Below are 23,950 nucleotides of genomic sequence, written 5' to 3'. Positions count from 1 at the left end.
CATACTAAAAAACAGAGTTTTAAGCATCAGGAAATTTACTAAGTTACAGGAAATCTCAGCCAGCCTGAAACCAAATGGGGCCAACCTAATCTAATTCGCAAGCAAACTGGTTTAGTGGTAGGGGGTTAGCCATAGATGTGATATATCTTGATACTGCCCTGTGCAAACTTATCAACAGCAAATTAACAAAGTTAATATAGGGCAGATGCACAAGTTGTTGAAAAACAAGCTGAGAGAGAAGTCATTATCTGTAACTTGAAAGTAGTTTTTAAAATCAACAAATGACACAGCACCACAACAGATTACAGATGCTTGAGAGTTAGAATTCAAAACGAACTTGTTAAGCTAGAGAAAGGGGCAGAAGTCGATGCAGAGAAGTCAATAAACACAAGGAGAAAACTCAAATGTCCCAATCCAAATGTGGCACAACTGACTAGGCAATACAACTGCAAAAGTAGTTTTGGAACTTACAGTGGCTTAAACAAAACAGGAATTAGTTTTGATGCTGTCCAACAAAATACAAACAGCAGACTGAGACACTGGAGCAAGAGGGATATATGTGGAAGGCGAGGCATAATTATTCTGCTCTGTTCAGCACTGATGAGACTGTAGCTAGAGCAGTACATCCAGTTTGAGATGAGTCTCTACACCTCAAGATGTAGAGACAGGGAGGACGAGGTTTAGAAAACATAAACAAAGTTTGAAAGAATAATATTTATTTAATGTTGGAGAGAAAAGACAAACTACAGACATGACAGCAGCTTTTTGATTTTTATAACGGGTGCTGCAGACAATGATGTTCAAATGTTCCCCACATCAGTAAAGGATAGGCCAAGAGGAAGCAATTTAATTTGTAAGAAGCAGGTATTTTTGCCACTGGAGACATACAAGAAGTAGTAGGCTTGATATACGTATTTGAATCTATCTCAGAGTAAGAGGAAGGACTAGATGATTTCTTCCAGTCCCTTCAGACTCTTCATCTCCAGGATTTTATCAGAAATAGCTTATATAAACAACACCCTCTTTTTATAAGGTGTACCATACATATCTGAGACAGAGCCAAGGTCCTTCATATGCACCTCGATACTTCCTACAGTTTAATAAAGTTCATCAAGAGCAAATGAAAATCAGACCTCAAACACATAAATAGGGCACTAGTGTCCAAATGGTTTATTATTTTTATTTTAAAAATCTTCAAATGTATTACTGAGCAATAGAGCTTTGGTCTTCCAGTTCAAAAATGTAAATCATTACCAAATGACCTACAGGAAGATCTGTACAGGAATTAGCTACATTAGCTACAGGAAGGGCAAACTCTATATAGTAATATGCCACTCATATGAAGATAACTTATTTCTGTATGCTAGAGGTCATCTGGAATTGCATGCAACTACCTTGCTATTAAAGAGCCTAAACTGGCAGGATAGGTACCATAATAGATTTACATGAATCATTGCAAGTGCTTAAGTATATTCTCTTCTACAAAGATATATATAGAAGGGTGAGGGGGGAGGTTGTCAGTCACCCTATATGACCAGGAACTTTCCACATGTTTCTAGAGTAATTTAAGTTTTCTGTTGAAAGGCACAACAAAGTTGGAAGGCTTGGTCAGCTGTCATTCTCAAGCAATGACTGAAACAGAGGTTTGGTGTTTTTTTTCACCATAGTACTATAGCTCTGGTGTCCTACAATGGTTGATATGAAAAGAAAGTAAAGTGTATTTTGAGAATTCCTTTTCTCCTGCTAGCAAGTGATAAGCTTAGAGGAACACCATAGTGGTTTAAATTCAGCGTACTATTGATTCTCAAAACTCAGGAAAGCTGTAGTCTAGTTTTGTGGATTCATAATTCATGCACTCAGATTTCCCTCTGCTTCCATTGCTCAGTGATCTCAGCCATGTCTGCGGTACCATTGGGAAAGGCTGCAGGAAGAAACAGGGTCTCTTAATAACACCCGATATAGAGGGTGGGTGGGGTGGAAGATGTGTTTGGATATATGTGTGCTCTGGTATATTTAAAACAGAGGACTTGGTTGTGTTGAAGTTTGGTTACTTCTCCGTTGCTGTTAGTGTTTTAACGGATAGTACCTCTTCCATCACACCTTGCCTCTCTTACAGCTTCAGATCTTCAGAGTAGCAATGCTGCTACTGAAATAGTGTAGCTGACTCGTGGGCTAGTTAATGTATATACACATATGCCTTGGAAATTCCCAGAGCAGTGCTCTAAGACGACATTACTGTTAGTCTTGAAAGGGGCAGCAAAAGCAGACAGTCAGCTCCCAGCAAGGACGTGGCACTCTGCCTATTGAGATTCAAACCAGAGGCTGTATTTAGGAGTACAAATCTGTGATCTTCTCTGTGATATGTCATTAGCAATGGCATAGGTAGCTGTGGAATAGTCCACCTCAGTTTAATGTCCTTAGTCAGTGACCAGAGTATCTAGGGAAGGCTTGTCTGGGATCATTACCGGAAAATTTCCCTGCCACCAATACCAAAAACAGCTCAATGAAATAAATACAATGTTTTTTAGAGAGAAAACATAGATTGCACTGACACATTCAGTGTACCAGTTCTCTTCATGCTTTCTGCATAACTAGCATGCTATTAGAGAAAATAAACAGAAAGTGCCTTTAAAAACCTTGGATTGCTTAGGGTTCTTTCAGTATACAAAGCTGATACTGCCATGCCAGATTTTAAACAGCAGCTACTATTTATGCTGGTACTAAAACACCTCCTGAAGTGAACTTTTCTTTAAGCTTCTCGATTTAAACTGTAACTATATGTTGTCACTGTGCTTTAACTGTGGATGCCTAGCATTGGCTTAGTCAGGAATGCTGTTCAGCCTCTGCTTAAAGTCAGGTCAGACTCTACTGTGGAAAGCTTTGTGCAGCTGAATGCATTAGTATTCCACATGTGAAGTCAGAATATACCTGTACGCTGACCTCTATTTTGAATCAATTTTATAGCCTTAAATCATTAAGGCTTGAAATAAATGATTGAATACGCCTTGTGAGAAAATGTGTGATGAATAAAAAGATGACAGATTTCGTTTTCTGCTGAGACCTGAAACAGATTTATCTTGTTAAAAAAATTACTAGAGTGATGATGAGGTAATAATCTGAATTTTCATTTTCAATTAACAGAGAGATTGTCTAAGACAGGGCTTTCCTGGGACGTTTAAAATCTTCCTAGCATACTGTTGCATTTTGAGCTCTCCCATCCTCTCCCTGTTTCACCTGTATAAAGTTGGATGTGTACACTAGAGCTGTTCGCCATTAGCCAACACTTGTGACAAATGTTCTCTGCTGAAAAGAGGATGCATTGATTTCCCTATGGCCAGTGCTTACACTGTGAAATCATTCAGCTCACTTAACCTGTGACTTGAAAAGAAGGCCTAGGAATGGATCTGAAATCTTTACAAATGCTATTAGCTAATATATGTGGCAAAAAAGTAGTAGCATCCACTCAAATCCAGCACTGTTTCAAGCAGGTCTGTCTTTGAGATGCCAGCAACATACTCTATAATTAATGCAAACAGTAATTTATCTCCTAACTTTGTGGGAAATAATATCCCTTTAACTGAAAATAGAAAGATCACCTTCTTAATAAACTTGCCGAGCAGAACTTGAGGAGACCTATGTCTCCAGCCTCCTTTTGGAGTTTGGTACTGGCTAATTTGTTCAGCTGAAGCATGGAAGATATTTGAACATTTTCTTTGTAATAGTCCTTATTTGTTTGGACATTCATATGATTAAGCATGCTTCCCGGAAAAGGTTGGGCCTGATGCTGTACTGATGCCAGAGGAACCCTGAAGTGTCCCTCCACATCATGGTGCTGCTTTGCTGCTGGAAGAGTGTTAGGCAGCTTTCACATCACTGAAAAGCTGATCCAGCAATTCAAAGCCTGGTGCATGGTTACTTCCCAGACAGATAGAAACAGCAATTTCAAAGCAAGTACACAAAAATTTCCATTTTGAAACTTCTTAAAATAAGCTGTTATTTGATCAACAGCTGAACCTTTCTTAATATTTTCTGCATAGTCAGCATACTGTTAGAGAAAATAACCAGAAGGCACCTTTAAAAACCTTGGATTTCTTCAGGTGGGGGCTTCACCTTGGCTAGGGATTGAGAGCAGTGTAGTATGTTAAAGAATGACTGTTCCAGCAGAAAGTGGATCCCCTTGGATTTAGCACTGTGCTAGCACACAGGAGGCGTTTCCGCAGGCCTTTCTTTGTCTCCTGTTTCCTGCTGACCCAGTTTCTGAAGTGCACACCTTAATCTGTGTCGTGCTTCCTAATCCGCAGCAGAGAAGATGGGACAGCAGCAGACTTTGATATTTCATCAAAACAACAATTTGCATTAAATGAATTTTGGAGGTATACACGCAGAGGCCTAGTGAAACAGGGACACCAATAAAAGAAGGCATAAGCGTCTGCCAAATGGTCCAAGCTCTATTCTTGAATGCAACATTAAAACTCTAGTCTGTTATTGCCATTAAAAATAATGCAATTGAAGCACATCCTCTGTCTCTTTGTTACTATCATAGATATTTTGTGCAAAGCACTATGACTACAAACAAGAAAAATAAAAAATTAAATCACCTCATATTAGTTATTTCCAAAAGACTGTCTTTTTCTGTAAAAGCAAATCCTGTACCTTATACGTTTAGACGGCTGTGTTACTTACAGTCTTTCCTGTCTACTGATAGCTGCTCATTTATCTTGCACTGGTGATAGTCTTTTTAGTTGACCTATGATGTGACTTCAGCTGAACAGAATGCAAAACAGGAGCTGGTAAAGAGCATTTTTACATCTGAAGGTCATAAATATTGAACAGACTCCCTGTCGTGCTTGTAAAGAAGTGTCACGCCTCTTCTGGTTTTGCAGTCAGTCTTTGAAAAGCAAAGGCCTAGCAAGAGTATCAGGGTATATATAGAACACTTCTTCACACTTCTAAAGGAGTACAGGCTCTCTTTTAGAAATTTAATAATAAATACAAACAGTATGAGCTTCAAAATGCTACATTAATGCAGTGCTAGCCCTGGATCATCAGGCATTCAAAAATCAGAATATTTTAGAAGGTTGAGTTGTTCTAAGTGTAATGTGACTAAGTTGCATATACCACATTACATATGGCATATTTTAATAGTAAAATGTATTAAAACTTACATTTAAAAAACAGTTTCTTGTTCAATATGTGAAGCTTATATTAATGAAGAGTGAGAGACCAACTCAGATTTGAAGGTGATCTATTCAGTGGTTAGGAATTTTAAAGTTCAATTCAAATGTGCTTTTAGGTTCTCAGTCTTTTCATTTAAATATACACTAACTATGCTGAAATAAACAATGTTTGCCTCATAATTAATCAGTTTGCTATTTAAATAACGTCAAAGTCTCTGAAGTGTAGTTCGTTGTTCTTTTTCAGAACAAGACGTAGGTGCCTAAGTCTTAAATATGTTTTCAAAAAAAAAAAAACACACTCAGAGATTTCTGAGAGTATCAGCCAACTTTGAACTTTGAAATGCCAATTTTCTCATCAAAGTGTATATTGTGAAACAGAAATGGCTGTTGGGTATTTCTCACTTTTTGTTTGAGACCTACATTGAAAATTCTATTCTATGTCAAACTGATTTCATGAGAGTCATAGATATAGATGTTATTTTGATGTCATACTTTATTTCAAGGGTGCTTTAGTATTAATAGTTTGTAATTTGCTCTCTGGAGTTACTAAAACTTGTCAGGTGTCTACTTCCCTACATGTAGATACACATAAAGCAGCATCAGTGTACGTTTCAGTTTAATCCTGCAAACCCATTTTGAAGAGCTATACATCAGGGGTTTCAAGATCTTTCCATGGTCTCCAAAAGAAATAATATGCTATGGTGGTTAACCCTGGCAACTAGATTTTAGGGATCTCCTGTTAGCTGGAACCTTGAGCTGAAGCTTGTCGTCCCCATGCTGACTCAGTCTGGCTCTGGTGTGATGAACGCCAGCTCACTCCTCCAGCCAGAAAAGGCAGCTATAGGAAAGAGTCAATCAAGTTCAAACACTTCATCCCCTTGTACCCAGGTGCCACCAGGCCATGCTGTTGGGAGACCTCGTGAGAGCCCACAAAGCACCAAGAGCACAACGGAGACCAGGACACTGCTGTTCCACCTCTGAGCCTCTCAAGCTATGCTTTGTTAGCTTCAGTAAGTGGCATAAACCTTTCTTTTTAATCTGTAAAATACAACTGCTATCTCTTTGGGAGGCTGAACCTATTTTTAAAAATGCAAATCGTCTTTACTGATATTTATTAGATTGCCTGAGTAAGGACACCCTTTTAGAAGTGCATCGTTTATTGTTATAGAAAGAAAGGTGACAAAATTGGAGACTATTGAATCCCCATCTGTTTCATCTATTATAGGGCTTTTTTTTTTTTTTAACTAACGAGGGATCTCATTAGCAGAGACATTAATCTATGATTTATTGTCTGAGTATTTTTTTTAAAATGGTTCTTAAAACATAATAACATATCATGTAATGTGCTGATGTCCAAACACATTTGATAAAAATGGACTGTAGCCTGATGCAGTTTCAGTTCTCTAAACAGAGATACTTGACTGAAGAGTCTTAAAAAAGAGTCCTTGACATTTAAAAAAAGTACATGTTTTAGGAATAGTAATATCTCTTCTCCATTAAAGTTACTTTTTCATCAATGGCAATGATTGCATTTAGAGAATCCATTCCCAATAGAAATTTATCACATTTGTATTCTGAACTTAAATAAGATACTGGAGTCTTAGATGCACAGATGTATGTCTTTCACCAATGGGCAGATAAAACAAAATGCTATTCCAGAGTCATGAATATTTGTTTACCATGCCTGTCAGAGTTGTAGGATACTGTCTGCATCTATCTATGATTTATATTCCTGAACTTAGGTTGCCACTTTGTGGTGTGTATTGCAACTGAGTAGCCACATAAATCCAACAGCAACAGAAAAAAAATCTCCTATCTTTAAAATGGCGTGTTGGGTGTTGGCCTCAGCCTGTTTGTCAATTAGTTCTCCTATTGAGGGATGCCAATTGTTTCAGTCCTAGAATTACCTATGTTCCAAACAAAATTTGACTTTCTCATTAAATGATGGAACTAAAACTGAAGCTGTAAATGGGCTTCTTTTTTCCCCATCGGAAGCAAACTCAATAAGATAAGCAGGTTGTAAATTAAGACATATTTTGCTAAGCAGTGACCAGCATGAATGGATTTAATTTTCCACACCAAACCACTGGTCTGTTCGCAGGCAAATTGTTTTTTCCTTCCTTGCATATCTTGTCAAAGTTCATTTAAGCCTTAGGGAGCTAAACAACCACCGTCACTGAGAACTGTTCGCCCTTTTATTTGCCAAGCAATGTGATAGCAACCAGTTGTGTGCTCCTGAGCACTGGAAGTCTTTGAGGCTCATGAGACAAATGGCAAGTGGGAGCCCTGATGATTTGGTTCATGTTGAGCAGTTGTGACGACCTGGGGAGTGCTGGTGGGACTGGGATTTGGGAAGGCTGCTCCTCAGTGGGCAGGATCCACAGGGTTTGTCAAGACTCCAGAGCAAGTGTCTTGCAGCAAAGTTTCAGACTTGCGCCTGGGAAAGAGCAGGAACTTTACCAGAGTCACAGGAGATACCTTGCCAGAAACTCCTTCTAAACTGAGCTCTGCAGAGCAACTTTTCAGCTTTTTGTACTCTGCGCCCATGACTGATTTCTTGAAGTCACTGCATTGTGTGCTAGTGGCTTCAGCAGCTGGAGGAAGATGGTCCTTACACGTTTTGTGCCTGAGTGCCAACCATGAGCGGCAGGCACAGACCAACGAGGCCTGACCTGAAAGATTCATTCAGCAGTTGCTGCAAGAACAAAACTGTACCTTAATATTTATTAAGGGGATTGGAAGGGAGATCAAATTTAATCTTTCTGTAAAGTGAAATGGCTGAACGGTTGTAGCTGAAACTTGCTAAAAACAATTTGCCTCTGGGCTGGCGCAAAATAGGAAAATTTCAGCAGAAAAGGAGAATGTTTCAAAAAGTTATCAGCATGAAAGAAACAGAAAGTTATAATGGCATTTCTGACATAACCTGAACAGCTCATGCTACCTGGAGCTTACTATAATAATGTATCTTATCTGACCCAAATCCAACAACAAATAGCTCTGTTGTCTATTCCTGTGTATTTTGCTGCTGGCTACAGATAAAATTGAATATGTTTCATTCAAAGAATATTGGTATCTAGACACCAATTATTCACCCAGTCATAGGTACAAAAGGAATAGTAAAGGGTATTTGCTTCAACATAATGATTTTATTAGGCAAACTGGAACAGAAATAGCTTAATATTGTGGAGACAAAGAGAGTTTTCATAAGCTGAAGAACAAGATAGGGGTGACTGCTCCACTTTCATCATGGAATGAAACTGGTGACTCCTTTGATAAGCATCACAACAAAACTAAAGCTGCGTATAATTAAAACGTGTCTTGACTTCATCTGATTGTGGAGGCAGTGTAAATCCTTGGAGCCATTTTGCTCATATCTATCAAAATAAAAGGAGTCTTAATTCATAAATTATAACTGTAGCCACTCCAGCAAGTTTGGCTGCAGGCTAATGTGACTACCTTTGCAACCACCTGGGAATGCTAAACAGAAACAGCAGTGTCCCTTCTGGATATAAATAATTTTTTCCTTCATACCATTTTATAAATAAACTTTTTTTTTTTTTTTTACTCTTTTTATTGTGAAGTCTTTTGGCCTCTGCTACACTGGATGTTACTTAGTCATCTCCACATACTTGTAAAGATGAAAAGACTGGAAATAACACCTAGACATCTCCACTGCTCCATGCTGACAGGGCAGAGGCAGCCTGTATCGATCAGCATGTCTAATGGTAGTAATAAGAATGTAAACTCAACCTTGTGCTGTTTTCCATCAAAGCAATGCAAGTCAGGCTTTCCTCTTGCACAGGCCTCCATTCATCTCTCTAGTTGTCAATAAGTCCTGATAGAGCTTTTAGACACTTATCAATATTTAACTACACTTCTATTGACTCAGCAATTACACAGTAATTGATTTAAGATTGATTATCATCTTGTTAACATTTTAATGGTCAGACACTAATATAACTCACCGAATGTGAAATTATTTTAGTTTTTATTACCTTTGTGCATGCACACTACTGTTTCTTCTCACCACCTATGACTAAATTTTACTTAATGTATTTTTCACTAAAAATAGTTGAAGTTATTGTTTATAGTCTTGTTCTTTGCCAGAATTAAGCCATATTTTTATAGCAAGACATATTTTTATAACAGAAGCATTCAAATGGACACCTTCAGAATGCCTTGTTTTACTAGCTAAAACATGAAAATGATGGGTATTGGCAAATAATGAAGTGATCCACTGTGCCAAACATAAGAGGCAGCTGGCTAAAGGATAAGACAAAAAATTTATTTAGTTAACCATGGTGTTGTATGCAAGAGCTAGGTTTGATGAATGATGCTTTTGATGAATCAGTAATATTGATTTCTTGCATGGAGAGGTCTGAGGTGCAGTCAAAGTTCTGACAGGTTTGAGCTCTGCCAGCTGGGGTGGATATAAATATTTAGCCAAGAAAATTATCCAGTAAATAAAACCAGGAATGTGGAAAGATGGAGTCTTTTCCAGTATGACAGTGATTAACTCAGGTCTATTGATTTTGATAACTCTTTAGTGTTCTTGGTGTATGAGGTGGAGTACAAGGCTATGAAATCATGATCCACTGTGTATGAGAGCAGCGGAACAGGAGGCTGGATTACCAGTAGCCAGCATCAGTTCAGAATTTTCCATTTTAGAAAGGAGGTAAATCGCAAATAGAAGAATAATTAAATAACCAAATAAATAGAAATCTAACAGCAAAAACCTGGGAAGAGAAAGGAGAGATTACAGATGTTTTGAAACAGTTTTGAAACTATCACCATTCACCATTTCCTACCCAATCTTTTCTGAAACTATCAGAGATAACTTAAAAAAATCGAACACTGTTCTATTTAGCTTTGTTTTGTCTAGTCTTAGCTTGCTGGGGTACTTTCCAAGAACCCACTCTGAACCTTTTCTTAAGTTACAGGGGCCGATTCCTCTCATAAATAGACCTTGGTAGACTGAGTTTTAAATCTGGGCCTTAATCAAATGAGACAAGAGTAAAGGCATGCTGATAGGATTCCTCACTATGCAAATGAAGAGGTCAGTGAGATATTTGATTGCAGAGGCAAGTCTTTAATTGGTAGTAACAGAAATGATACTCCCCGGTTCTTGAAGAACAAACTGCAAAGCTTTGGAGAGCTCTTGGATGTTTGTGAATTCTGCTTAAAAAAAATATCAGATAACTTCCACTTACTTGGCTGCTATGGAAAAGAAGCAAAAGTTTAGTTTTCAGCACTCTCATGCTAAGATTTGGTCGGATCTGTGATTATTTACGGAGAGTGTGTGTGTGTGTGTGTCTTCTTTTCCTGTTCTGTATTAAATATTGGAAGTTATGCAGCTTTCCAACATGAGCAATCCTGCAGGGACCTTTAGAACTACTCAGCATTCTCTGCCAATGTTCTTGCTGAATGGAAAACTATTTCATTTTTTACCAAAGAGAAATACTCTTACCTCCAAAACTAGGATAACTTTTTGGCCCAGTTGCTCCGGATTCAAGCAGTGACTCACTTTGTGAGGTAGCCACCAATCTGCATTTACTTTCACCAGGTCTGTGCTTCCTCTTTGGTAGCTTTTCAGTTTGTTCCTGTATTTGCAGTCTATCATAATTGCTTCCTTTATTCCTGCAGTGCTCTGGCAGCACAGCTTGTTAGGAGGAGTGAAATTTTACTCGTGTTCCCCCCCCCCTTTTTTTTTTCCTCCCTTTTAGCCATCCACTCCTCCTCCCCAAAGCTAGGGTCCAGTCTGAGATCATATTTGTGGTGGTACAGGCAAAAACATAACTGAAAGTGCTTTATTTAATGTTAATACAGATAGTTAATTCACTATGGTATATAGTGACAAAAAAAAAAATTTAGAGCCTTCACTAAACACAAAACTGCTTCTCTTCTGTACAAAAGTTCCTTGAGACTACCAGCTTTGTCACACCACCTGCTAGTGAAATTTCAACACAACAGCTCAAACTAAGTTTGGTAATTAAAACCTTCAATAATAGACAATGATGCAGTAAATCTGGCTTCAGGACTCTACTACCTGATAAAAGTGTCCTAGCAATAAGATACTAAAAATTTTATGAGTTAACTTCTCATCAGTCAATATAGTGCCAGATCATGCATCATCTGCCCCTGGCAGCTGGTGTAAAATATGAAGTTGTCATAAAATACAATTTTTGGCTAATTCAATAAAAATGGTATCTGTTCCAGATCAAATTCAGTGATTGTAGTGATCTTGTCTAGCTCTGTATTGACAACTGTAGTGTTGCACCTTAACCTGAGCCAAGTGACCAAAGGTCCTTATGTTACCAAATAATCTGAGAGGTTGCGTGATTGTGGGAAACTTTGAGAAGCAACAGGGAACTTTCTCAGGGACTCCAGGAGAATTATTCCTAAAGATTTGATAAATCTATTGTCTACCAAGATGTTGATTGAATCATATCAGAAGGTGCCTTAAGCTGAAGCTGTTCTGTCAAACAAATACATTAAAATGTGCATCAAGCAAATCTTTAATAGTAAAAAAGATATTTTAAACATACAATTAACTCAGATATTCTTGTTATTACTAATATAGCAATTCAGATCAACAGCTTTGATGTTGCTGAAAACCCCACAGAAATTCTTTGCAGTACTAAAGAAAATGCATCCTTCTCCACCAATAATAATCACTTATAATCAAGAAGAGGCTTTAGAAGTAAAGTTTGTTTCTTTCTTGCATCTGTGACAGGCATTAGATATGCATAAATGTCGATAAAAAACTCTGTCACGACCTTGTTGGACTTCTCAATTACTTTGCACTGTTTGTACGTGAATAAACCAGGTTTGGGGCCCGGAGCAGACCATTTGACTCTCTTCATTCACTGAAAGTAAATTAGGGCAGTCAAGAAAAGTCAGTGTCTGCAGCAAAAAAATCCTGCCTGGAAAAGAGTGGGGTTGACTGAGTTAAGGTTTCCTGTATATTCAGTCAGTTTGGATAAGGAATTACACTTTTGGATAGTTATGAGCACTAAGCTGATAGAGGTTGGACCATCACTAATTCTTAGTTTGATTTTTTCCACTTCTTAAATGAAGTGTGCAGAACTATGTGTATCAGCTGAAAAAGCTGATTTCTACTCCATGAGACTACTGATGGTGAAATGAATAAAACATCTGAAAATGACAAACCAGTTCATGTGTCTACACTTCATTTCATTTCAGCATTTCATATTTTATTTAAAGCTCTTATCCATAGGTAGAAAGAACTTACTTTTATATTAAATATTTCATTTTAATTAAAACTCAATAGGAGCCAAAAAAAAAAAGAACACACCACACCATGCCACCACAGAATTGTATTGCAGTTTTGGAGCCTCACTTTCTAAGTGTTCTGCTTGAGCCTCTAAGGAGCTGAATTTTCAGAGCTGCTGAGCATCACAATTTTATTTGAAAGGTAGCAGAGGCTGCAGCTGCCTCTGATTTGTCAAAGCCCAGTGCAAGGTAGCTCTGGCTGAGCACGTGAAAACACATACTCATGGTCACTTGCCCCTTAGAAAAATTGCTCCTCAGGTCCTGGATTCATGTGCAGTATGGCTGTTTTCTTCTTTCTCTTAACAGGCACAGCAAGCTTCAAAAAAGGCATTGTTTTATTTGTTTGTAGTAGAGCTTAGAGTGAAATGTAGACATGACTATGCTCTCCCTGGTTGCCAGTCGGAGCTAAGATGGAATAAGGTGAGCTACCAGAGTCCTCATAGCCTTCGAGATGTGTCCTGTGGCACCTCCTCTCTGACTTTGCCAAACCCATGCGGTGATATTGTCCAGCCTTTGAGCTGCCACCTCTCCTCAGCGTTTCATGCTGCTGCTTCTCATCATCCTGTAAAATCAAGGTGGGGTCCCAAATGGACTCTGTGATGATTAATTGTTGTATGAAATGGTGATAATATTTTCCTTTCTCAGAGGGTTTTTAGCAAGGGTTAGTTAGTGTTTGAACAGCTCTGAAAACTGATATATGCTTGTCAATGCTGCCTCTTTTATTGTTGCTAGCTAAGACCTTGCTTATTATATTTTTTATGATCGATGACCTGTTTAAATGTAGCTTCCTTACAAGCTTTAGTCAAATTTAGTCTCATATATAACTCTCATTATACCATGGTCCTGCAGAGCCATCAATATTCAGAAAGAAAAAGAGAGCAGGCAGCAAGGGTAGTATTTAAAAGAACTTTTACCATGTCTCTTCTATTCTAGCTTCAGCTCTCTCAGGCCGATATTAAAAAAAAATTAAATTGTAATTTATTATATGTCAACATTCCCTGACTCCAAATGTATCCCCACTTCAGTTCCTTGACTTCAGTATAACAGAAGATCCAGAAACAGCTGTTTTGCATGACAAATTACACTGTTACAGCCAGTCTTATAAGTAGGATGGAAGGCAGATATGTTAGATCCACATTTAGGAAAAGAGCGACAAAAGATTAATTGCAGTCTATTAAAATTCTAAATTCATCATCACTGGAAATTTTCTTCACTTTATGCCAGAGTGGAGGAAGTCCAAAGCATTTGTGAAATGAATCTAGTATGTGCTAATCTGCCATGCCGACCTCATTCAAACTTGAGGGCCCAAATGTATTATAAAACATAATTACTTTAGAGCTAAAATCTTAAGCAAGGCTTCAAGGGCCTTGTCTGTGAAATGCAAATTGAAATTGCCATGGTTCATGTATAAACAGAGAACTTAATCAAGTAGAACCCATATAAACAAGGCCTTCTTAAATTGCTCCAAATATCAAAACTTAAAAAGTATTATTAGAATGTCCACATTTTATATTGCTTTTTAACACTGTTCCTTTTTAAAATGGATTTAAAGACCTCCAATATAGTGAAGATTTCCATATGTTTCAGGTTATGCATTTTTAATTTCATTTAAATTGGCTAGTAGATGTCACAATAGAATATCATTGGGTCCTTTGCATTATTATGCGTGCAGACATGCAGTATTTGGTTAGCTAATTATAAATCTAGGTATCTTTTTTTTTTTATGGACTATTAGTCTAAGTCCATTTATATCATAGGATTTTTAGTAATATGTTGTCAGTGACTGAAGTGTCTAAGAAGGGAGATGATCTTGCTTCACTAGTTTTTTTCAGGATACCAGTGTAACTTCTGAGAATAGCCATTCAGGGCCATTTAAATCAGTACATCATTTTTTTGTTGAAGGCAATCATGAAAGTCTTCATCCAAAAAATAACTTGATGAAGACAAGTGGGGTCAAAATTAATAAAGACAAGTGATTCTTCACTGCTGAGAAACCCATTTGGTAATGAAATGTTCAGTTTAAGCCAGAGTTTTGTTCTGAGCCTTGGGAAACTCATATTTGCTTACTACAAGCAAATGGAGGTTAAAGGCAAACAAACATCCTCTGCCCTTCTCATCTGACTGTGCCATATAAAAAAACAGCAACAGAAAATCCCTGGCACTGGCACTTCATCACTTTTCTATAATATCCATAAATGATTATAGCTTGATGATCAGCTAATTAGGAACACTAATCATAATTTTCATTGGCAGTTTGCAAAATATTACATCTGGGTAATTTAATGCAAGTTACTTCATAAACACTTCCTTAAAATAACACATGCACACACAATATAAGCAGTAGAGACATATAAACATTTCATGACAGCATTAGCAGCAGCATTTTGCAGCTGGCTATGGGGCTGCTTATAGAAACAAGCTAGAATCACGGGAAGTATAAATGGAGAGTCCTACTCTGCAAAAGCGTATTAGCTTGTTTCTGTGTAAATTGTTCTTTCTCTCAAAAGCTTTTCACTCCACAATCTTCCTTGCTGGGATGGCTGAATGTTGGAATATTTCCTTTTATTTCATATGCGGAAAACATGCAGACTTAGTTTACTGTTACTGTTCTCCACATRTGACTCCTGACCTAATGGGCTTCTCTTTCATACATGTTTAAGAAATGAGTACTAAGTATTAGTCTTATTTCTGTTAGCAGCAGTTTTAATATTGCTTTAGAGTGGGGTTGGACCTTAGTTTTCTCTCCAGTATGGTAGTGGAAACCTGGAAGGATGTCACTGAAGTCATTGCCATTACACAGGAGTCAAACTTGTCTAAGTGCAAGATGAATCAGACCCCGTTGATGGCGTTGGAAAGCACATTTTTCTACTACGGCAAAGGCTCGGAGCATTTATAATAAATAGAACATCATTATGGTAAGTAGCAAAACTTTGAAGATACTTAATTTCCTAATTAAAAAGGAAACCTGGTTTGTCATTCGACATGTTAATCAAAAGGAAGTGAATGAGAAGGTTAGATACTTTAGCTCTCCTATCTTTGGAAAGAATTTATTTAAGTCAAAAATGTAAAAATCCTTAAGGAAAGCAGAAGGTAAAGTCTCTTGGGGGTGGACAGGGCAAACTGCAGTGTGAGGTGTCTGCTACCCTGGAGCTGCATTAAGAGGATAAAACGAAGCAAAAGTATCCTTTCTGTTCTCTTGCTCTGTACGGCATGTTCAGTTTACACGGCAGACACAGGCACTTCAGGATTCAGTAAGAGAGGTTCAAATGGAAAAGTAAGTGAGGGTCCTCTTAAAGTACAGTAGGACTTCTTCCAGTTGTTGTTACATTTTCTGTTTCTGATAAAAAGGATTTATCCAGGGTATACTTATATAAAATATACAACAGCACAAAAGCAATGTTCATGTCTCACAAGCATATAGAATTGTTATGACAATTAGACAGCAATGCAAAAGAGAAAGGCAGATTACAGGAATGGTTCTTTTTCTTTAAGATTTTACAAAATCAAAATATGTAATCTTTGACAGGCCAAAAATTTAATACAAATTTAAGTTTAATCAAAGTTATTTATATAGTTATTGCCACATGTTCCATATTTAAAATCGAAGAAGCTGGTTTAATTTTCTTCTATGTGTATAATGAAAAAGAAAGCATGGTGAGACACAGCTTTAACATTCACTGTTTATTAGAAGGATTGATACAAATGTATCTGTAAATAAAAGAGAAGCTCTTTGGAACAGGGCCTTCTTCTGCGCTATAGAGCCCTAAACATGCTGCTGGCACTAAGGTATTAAAAAATAAAAGTATTTGTTATATTTAAAATAATGTGACCCAAACAAGAAATAATAAGGGCCTGCAGAATATGCATCTTTTCTACAATGAGTTCATCCTTACATAAATTTGCTTTTTATATATGTAAAAATAAATGTTAGTAAAGCTTGTGATACATCACTGCATGAAATTTAGGGGTTGTGAAATGAAAATTTGATCTTGACTCAAACCAGAAGATATGGGAGAGGATGTATGGGAGAATCGTCTGTTAAACACAGATTTAATGGCGTTGTGAAAGTTCTTACTGGCAACACATTTTGATCCTTAATGTTTTGCTCCTCTGTTAACTTCATACATAATTTGGTCTGATCTGGCTATTTAGTCTTTTTCAAAATAGCTGGCTAAACCATAAAAATAAATAAGAAAGACACTGCCAAAAGATCATGTTAGTCATTGGTCTGAACCCACCCTAAACTGAGGATGGGAAAGATTGTCAAGAATAGGTTATAGCCTCCCAATTTTCCTTATATTAGCCCCAGGATATGCTGCTGGGAAGGTTTAATCTACAGACATGTTCTGCCTTGGAAAGGCCATAACCAAGCCAGGCAAGACATGTGCTGATTCACTGCTGTCCGCTGGCTACCGCAGCAGAGTAGGTATAGGTTTATTTTGTATGAGTGTCTGTGACTGCAGTGAAAGAAACAGACCCTCTTTTGCTTCAAGGGCTATTTTTTCAAGTAAATTTGAAAGACTCATTCTGTCATCACTGCTCACTGACCCTTCCATTCAAAGTTCGCTGCATTGCACTCCGTTCTTGCATTGTCAAAACATATCCCAGTGAAGTGAGACAGGTTCAAGGGATCCAAAATTAATGTATTATTTGCTCTAGTTGAACAATAATTTTTTTGCATGAGAAAGTATTTACCAGTATAGTTTAAAATGGTCACATGGTTCTTCTCATTTAAATGGAAAAAAGAAATTAGAAGAAGATAATTGATGGGAAATTTCCCTATTTTTTTTCAACCCATACAACTTTAGACTTGGAGAAGACACTTGAAACAAAACCTATTTCATGTTTCAGTGTTTTTCTGTGATAATCAAATAGTCACTCAGGCCACCTTCCTAAAATTATACCTTATTGTTAATGTTTTAGTGTTTATACAAGTTTATACTTCACAAGCTAGAAGAACTCACAGTGTCCAGATATTCATCCATTTTTCACATTGCTTCCTTAATGTTTACGACAAATAATTCCTTTCTTAATGCAGTGCTTATGCCCTTCAAATATTTGTAGACTGTGGCCATATATCTACTTAGTTTTTGCCTAGTTAAGCTCTTGTGAATACATATTATTCTTCTAAATATTCCTCAAAAGTCAAACGCACCAGTTCCCTTTTCTGTTGTTCTTTACATTGTCTGTTGTTTGGCAGTATCTCCCAGTGCCCAGTGATGAATATATTCTCAATGTAACTGGATAAGAGTGATATAAGTACGTTCAAAAGCAATGCAAATTGCAACTTTCTTTATGTTTGGCTGTATTTCAAGATTTCCTCTGATATTACTAAGAATACTGCCAAAAATTAGGTATCTTTCACGCTAGTTCCACCGAATTTTTAAGTTTAGTGTTGCAGTGACTCATGGTCAGGTGTGCTGAAGCTTGAAGAAATTCACAGGCAGAGGCACCCAGGCTCCCTGTGCTTTGCAGGGAGAGACAAGTGCCTCGGGATGTAAAAGCCTCCCAGCCCACACCCGCAGTAGGGAGTAACCAGGAGAGGAAAATGCTGAAGATTAATGAGACTGGTGTAGCTCTTTCCCTGCTCACCAAAGAGAATAGGGGCTTCAAGCACAGAATCAACAACCATGGACCTTTTTCTGGAACTGGCCAGCAAATTAAGCCATGGTGCTCTCAGGTAAAACTACTGGTAGCAGTCCTGCTCCTTCCTGCTTGCCCTGGAGGGAGGGCATGCAGCATGCCTTCCTACAGGGAACGGGAGTGCCCATTTCCCCTATGCTCCCCTGACCACAAAGGCAGAGGCTAGCTCTGTTCCTAAGTCCCTAGGGAACCTAGCCCTTGGAGACAAATGCAAATAGAGCATGAGTATATAAATCTTGTAAGAACAGATTTCTTTAATTCTCTTGAAGAAAAAATAGACACTCTTTAATTACTTTTTCTTGCTTTTCTTCAGTTTAAATTTGCTACAAATGGTGAATTGTGGCTATGATAATGTTATCCTCCTTAGAAAATGATTGTTATAATCACAGGAACAGGGATATGGCTGTTCTTTTGAAATTTTCTCCTTAGGATAGAGAAAAAAAGATGGGCTGACTCAGAACTTGTCAGTTTTAGTGTGTTTCATTTTTATCTCAAAAGGGAATTCTTGTTAAATTGTGGGGTCAAATACAAGAACCGGAAGCCTAAGACTACAATTTGAGAGCTAAAAGTAGAAGCTAAAAGTTGGAAGAGAGGTAGAAGAGATGAAAGGAAGACAGAGAGTCCTTAAATTGAGGCAATATAATTGTTAAAAATTGGTAAAGATCATTCTAACAGTGTGTCCAAAAAAAAACCTTATTCAAGTGCGCGTGTGTGTATCTGTGTTTGTGCCTCTTGTTTATACAGTTAGTATTATTGATAAAACAGGTGACACTTGTCAAAATGACTGGATTAATAGGTACCCCATCCCTGCTAGATATATTGAATATGGTGTACAAACATGCATATCTTCCTGAGATGTGAAGTATAAGCTCTCTGGAATAGCGAATGTCCTTCATACTTGTCTCTTCAAGGTCTGACTGGTGGCTCATTGAATTGGGCTTAGTTGAGATAAATGAATAACAGCAAACATAAGACAGGAAAAAAAAAGTAGCTAAATAACTAGGAGGAAACAAAAGCAGCACACAGAGGCATGGTTACCATGAGGAGTAATATGATCATTACCATTATGAGAGCAAAATGTAGTAGAATTACAACTAAGCACCTTTGAAGTTATTGTGAGATAATCATTTCCCAGCACAGCAGACTTAGAAGTAAATGTTGGTTTGCTGGTTGGACTATCCCAGAGCCCAGGCTTCCCAGAGGCCTGGTTTCAGCTGGGAGCCTCTGCGGGAGTGCTCGCTTCTGTCAGTCCATGGTGCCCATCTCGGTTTCTCCTTAGTTCCAAAATGTTTGCCAGAATTTTGTTTTTGAGGAACATGGAAAATGCCAGAATGTTCACATATGTACAGGTCTTGGGACAGGAGCTGGAACTGCACTTTGAGAATTGCCGGTTTGGTGCTTCAAAAACTGTCTGCTGCTTTTTTTGAGTGTTAATCTAGTACAAAATTTTAAAAAAGAGGAAAAGAGTCTGTAATTTTATTTAGAACATTGAAAATAATTACTTTCCATAGCTGCTTATACTTGGAAGTTGATGTCTGATTCTTACTAAAAGCTATGACACATTTCAATGTAATATTTTTTTTCTGATACAATATTTTAACACACAAAAATCTCCTTTTTGCAATTCTGGACAGGCCAGAATGCACTAGAGTAAGAATCTGCCAGTTTGCTTTCATGTTTGAGCTTTGCTTCATTGATCATTTCTGTAAACTCTATCACTTTACCTGTCCATGTCACCACTTGTAGCATTGACCTTGATGTTTTGTAATAGATGTCTCATGCTCTTTGCTGTTTCCTGTTCTCTCCCTTAATTTCCTTGGTTATCCACACCGGTGGTTTTCTTCTTTTATAGCCTGTTTATTTCTCAGTGATATGTTCTTTCCTTGGACTCCCATTTAATTAAAGCTATATTGTCAACTTGAAAATCACATTTCCACCTGAAAATTTTGTGTCTTCTCTTGTTACAAGAAGGCCTTGAAATGACTATAGCTAAAAGGCAGAGCAGGTTTGGGATTTTTTTTTTCTTTCCCTTTTTTCATTTTGCTTAACTTATATGTCACATTCTAACATTATTGGAGTTTCTGATACTTTTTGCCCCAGTCTCAGAGATGCTATAAAGAAGGACTCCACAGAAATGGTGCAGCTGAAAGTAAAGGTAAAGAAATGTTAAATGTAGGGATGAGCAAACAGGAAGATCTCCCCAACACCCCAGAAGGACTGCCTGGGGTGTAAGATATGTTTGCTTGCACTATGTTTCCAAGACCCATCTAAAGATAAACATGGCAGCATTTTTTGAAAGAGGGTCTGGAACACCAACTCTCATGAAAAGGGGTATTTGATAAAAAACAACTTTTACCTTTAAATGTAGATTGGGTTTCTCCATTTCTTCTTGAGAGTCTACTCACAGCTCCAGACAAGGACGGACTGGGTGCTGATTGCTGCTCCTAGGATGTTCTGGCTGGGCAGAGCTAGGGATCAAAACAGAAAAAAAAAAGTCTTTCTTATAAATGGTCATACTTTTTGTCTGTGACCTTACCACAGTTCATGCAGTAAGGTGGTGCAGAGCTCAGAAGCAACACTTCATTTTCTTCTTGCTCTAAGTCAGCTGCAACATTATTATTCCTCACTTTGTGTTTTCCAGCAGTCACTAAAATGAGAAGGTCCTGCCACTGGCTGTTTGGGGAAGAAGAGGAGAAATGGCTCCTGTGTCCTCTGGCACCAGGTCCCAGCAGGTGGGCTCACGTCCCCTATGGTCTTTCAGGAACGTGTGATTGATTTAAGATCTAATCTGGACGGAATTAGTTGGGCTGTATTAGGAAGTCATTTTAGAGGAAAACTAAACTCAAGACCTCTCATTTCTCCTGTCATTAGAGAAGCACCAAGATGTGTGTGGGCAATTCTGAGATGATTTTATTAAAGTTTTCATGACTTCTGAAAATATAATTACTTCTGTTTGTTCTTTATTTTTCCCTGCTCTGCAATTCTACACTAATCACAGAGCAAATATGGCTCTGTCAAATAAACCCAGTGTTGAATAAAGAAAAGTTCTTTTTGTTTTTAAATATTCCTCCATAAGTAGGGAAATTACTCCTGATGCACTGAAGCTATATATTGTGGGATTTTTTTTAATTTTAGATTTCAAAACCTCATCCAAGACAGTTTTAAAATAGTATTGTCATCTCATACTCTGAGAGTTGCTTCAGCAGATGTGCTTCTAAGCATGTCATACAAAAGACTTAAGTGTTTATGCTATATATGTGTTGAATATTTCCTTAGTGTATGAAAAGAGACACTAAGGAAATAGTAGCAATAGTACTGTCTCTGTCTTGTTACGAATATGGAGATATTTATGTATGTGTAAGTACAAGACAGAGAGAGAAAACAGGGAACAGATTTAGAAAACATGGAGGTGATTTATATCTAGTAGTAAGTTATGACCTTCATAAATTAGGAGGCTGGAAAGATGGATCACTGTAGCACCACAGTTGATAAGAACACATAATTGATCTATCCAAGTTCACAACAGTCTTTCTCTCTCTCTCTTCCTTTTTTTTTTTCTTTTTTTTTTTTTTTTTTACAAAATAGCAATATTGCTGACGGTGAATACAGATTGACTGAGTTGTCACTTTGCCAGGTAAGACAGGGAAGCAGTACAGATTAGGGGGCATCTGTGTATCCATATGAAAGGAAGTGTTAATGAAAGTGTGAACAAGAAAATATTTTGTTACCTGTTTTTTACTTGTTGAAAAATAGATCTGGGGCAGATCTACTCCAGAATCAGTATTCCCTGAAGCTAATTGGGAATGACATTCTAAGGATGTCAAGGATTCTCATTATTTAAGTTTGTAATGATACAGACATCAAACACTAGCGTTAAGATTCTGACTTTCTTTGGATTGCTGGTAAGATGTACATATAAGAAGACAGACTATAACTATGAATTGAAACAGCTTGGACAATGAATAAGTTATTTGTGCCTTTAATGGGAAGAAATCTGAACTAAAACCCCACCGTTTTCTTAATAAAGCTCACAGTCAAAGTGTCTTATTGGATATTCACCTGCTTGTGGATGTCCAGACAGCAGCCAAAAGCACTTTTTCTATCTTTAGCTGGCACAGAGCTTGTGCCCTTTTCTGTCCGAGTCCCTCACTATAGTTCTCCATGCTTTTTTGTTTCCAGGTTAAATTACACTGAGCATCTTGTAAAGCTAATTTTCAAGTTTCAGTTCAGCAGCATTGTGGGCACTAGAACATATTATCATGTGTTAGATAGATTTTATGCACTGTTTCCATAATCAGAACAGGTTCCTTGTTTCAGTCTCTTCTTTGCATCTTTTGAATCTGCCTCTCTTTTCACACTCTGTCCTTGTAACCGAGACAAGCTGAAGCATTAGAGATAACCCTCTGCAGGTATTTTGGCACTTGGAAGCAAGACAGTCTCGTTGGAAGGATATCTAATTCAGCATTTTCTTTCACTTTTGATTCTTGAAGATTATTGACCTGCAGAATACATAGCTCAGGCCATTAAGTATGTTTTGGAGCTGCTTTCAGAGCGCATTTGAAGAGATAGTGAGGTTGAGTGCAGTACTATAATTTTGCTCTCAGTCCAATTAAGTGAAATTTAAATCAGGGAAAATCACTAGCATTAAGTTTCTCCCTGCTGCATGAACTTCACAATTAAGACAACTTGCGCAAGGATCAGTTTTGTCCAAGTACACTAATGTGATTTTCATTCTTGATTAATTTTGGCTCTGATTCTCCTTTCATACAGCATATGAATAAGAAGCAACTTCGGTGAACTCATTGGATCTTCACCATTGCAAAAAGGGACATTTTCCAACTGTGTATCTTAGCATTTTTTAACGTTAACCAATAGGCATCGTTCACTGGAAAACAGATGCATAGGCACCTATTCAGTGGCATTCATTCAGTCTATTCATTGCTCATGATAATGTAGGAAGAAATAATATGCTCGCTATTTCTAGAATGTCTGGTACCTTAATGTGTAAGATATAACCAAGCAAAGTGAGTCTTTTTTCTCTTTCATTTGGCAAGAAAATTAATTTTGACTATTGCTTTATATGAATTTGCATGACGAGAACTTAGGTTAAATAGACTTCTTGGCTTTTCTACCCAAAGTTATGACAGGGACAGTTCCCTGTAAATCTGATTATCATAATAAAATCCTATTACATTTTGCTGAAAAAACCATTTGCATACAAGTCTGCTTTAGTGATTGGCATCAATATGATAACTAGGTGCACTTCATGCTTCTTTATGAGAACTGAATTAGATGACCTGGAAGTTCAAAGCAAATGTTTAAGCTTTACTAGTCCTTGAAAAGTGGAAAGATGGAGAAGATGTTGTAATATTTGTTAGCAAAACTACTCAGAAATTCAGTTACACATGCTTTCAGGGCCACGTCCCATCTTTATGTAATTTACAGAAGCAAGTTATCTCCCTGACCCTCAAACCTTCTATACGACTACTTCCTTCTTTAATAAAAACAACTAGATCATATACTTTGACAAGCCAAAACTAGGAGCCAATTTTCAAAGCCCGAATCCAGTAAGCTATTAAATGTCGCTTGCTCAGTATTGCAGGTTTTCGCCTTCTTCTGCAGCTGAAGGCGCTCTGTGCCACACTGGTTGATGCTCATTACCTTGTTGTACGCAATGTGTGCAGTGACCTCATGCTTTTCTTCTATTTAAAAGTGATTAACTGTCTCTGAAGTCTTCAAAATGTAAAATTCACTTCTAAGTGGGTCAATTCTCTCCCAGTTTCCTAGTTATCTTTTGCTTACTCCCTGACTTTGAAGAGGGTTTAGCCAATGTTCTG

General features: G+C 37.6%; 1 long non-coding RNA gene across 2 annotated transcripts; it reads right to left on the bottom strand.

The window, feature by feature from the left end:
* Positions 1-16,025: 16,025 nt before the first annotated feature.
* On the bottom strand, positions 16,026-23,893 carry LOC112976539. 2 transcript variants are annotated; one of them, XR_003257074.1, is made up of 4 exons: positions 23,775-23,893; positions 20,470-20,581; positions 19,838-20,256; positions 16,026-19,548 (listed from the first exon to the last, which is right to left on the bottom strand). It is a non-coding gene; the product is annotated as an uncharacterized LOC112976539 (long non-coding RNA). The 2 variants fall into 2 exon arrangements; XR_003257073.1 differs by lacking the exon at positions 16,026-19,548 and having other exon boundaries at positions 19,575-20,256.
* Between the last annotated feature and the right edge of the window lie 57 nt (positions 23,894-23,950).

The sequence above is a fragment of the Apteryx rowi genome, unplaced genomic scaffold (assembly GCF_003343035.1).
Source record: "Apteryx rowi isolate R43461 unplaced genomic scaffold, aptRow1 scaffold_74, whole genome shotgun sequence".
In the NCBI taxonomy this organism is placed as follows: Eukaryota; Metazoa; Chordata; class Aves; order Apterygiformes; family Apterygidae; genus Apteryx; species Apteryx rowi.
The sequence above is the reverse complement of the archived record's forward strand: the minus strand, read 5'-3'. Positions and strand labels throughout refer to the sequence as shown.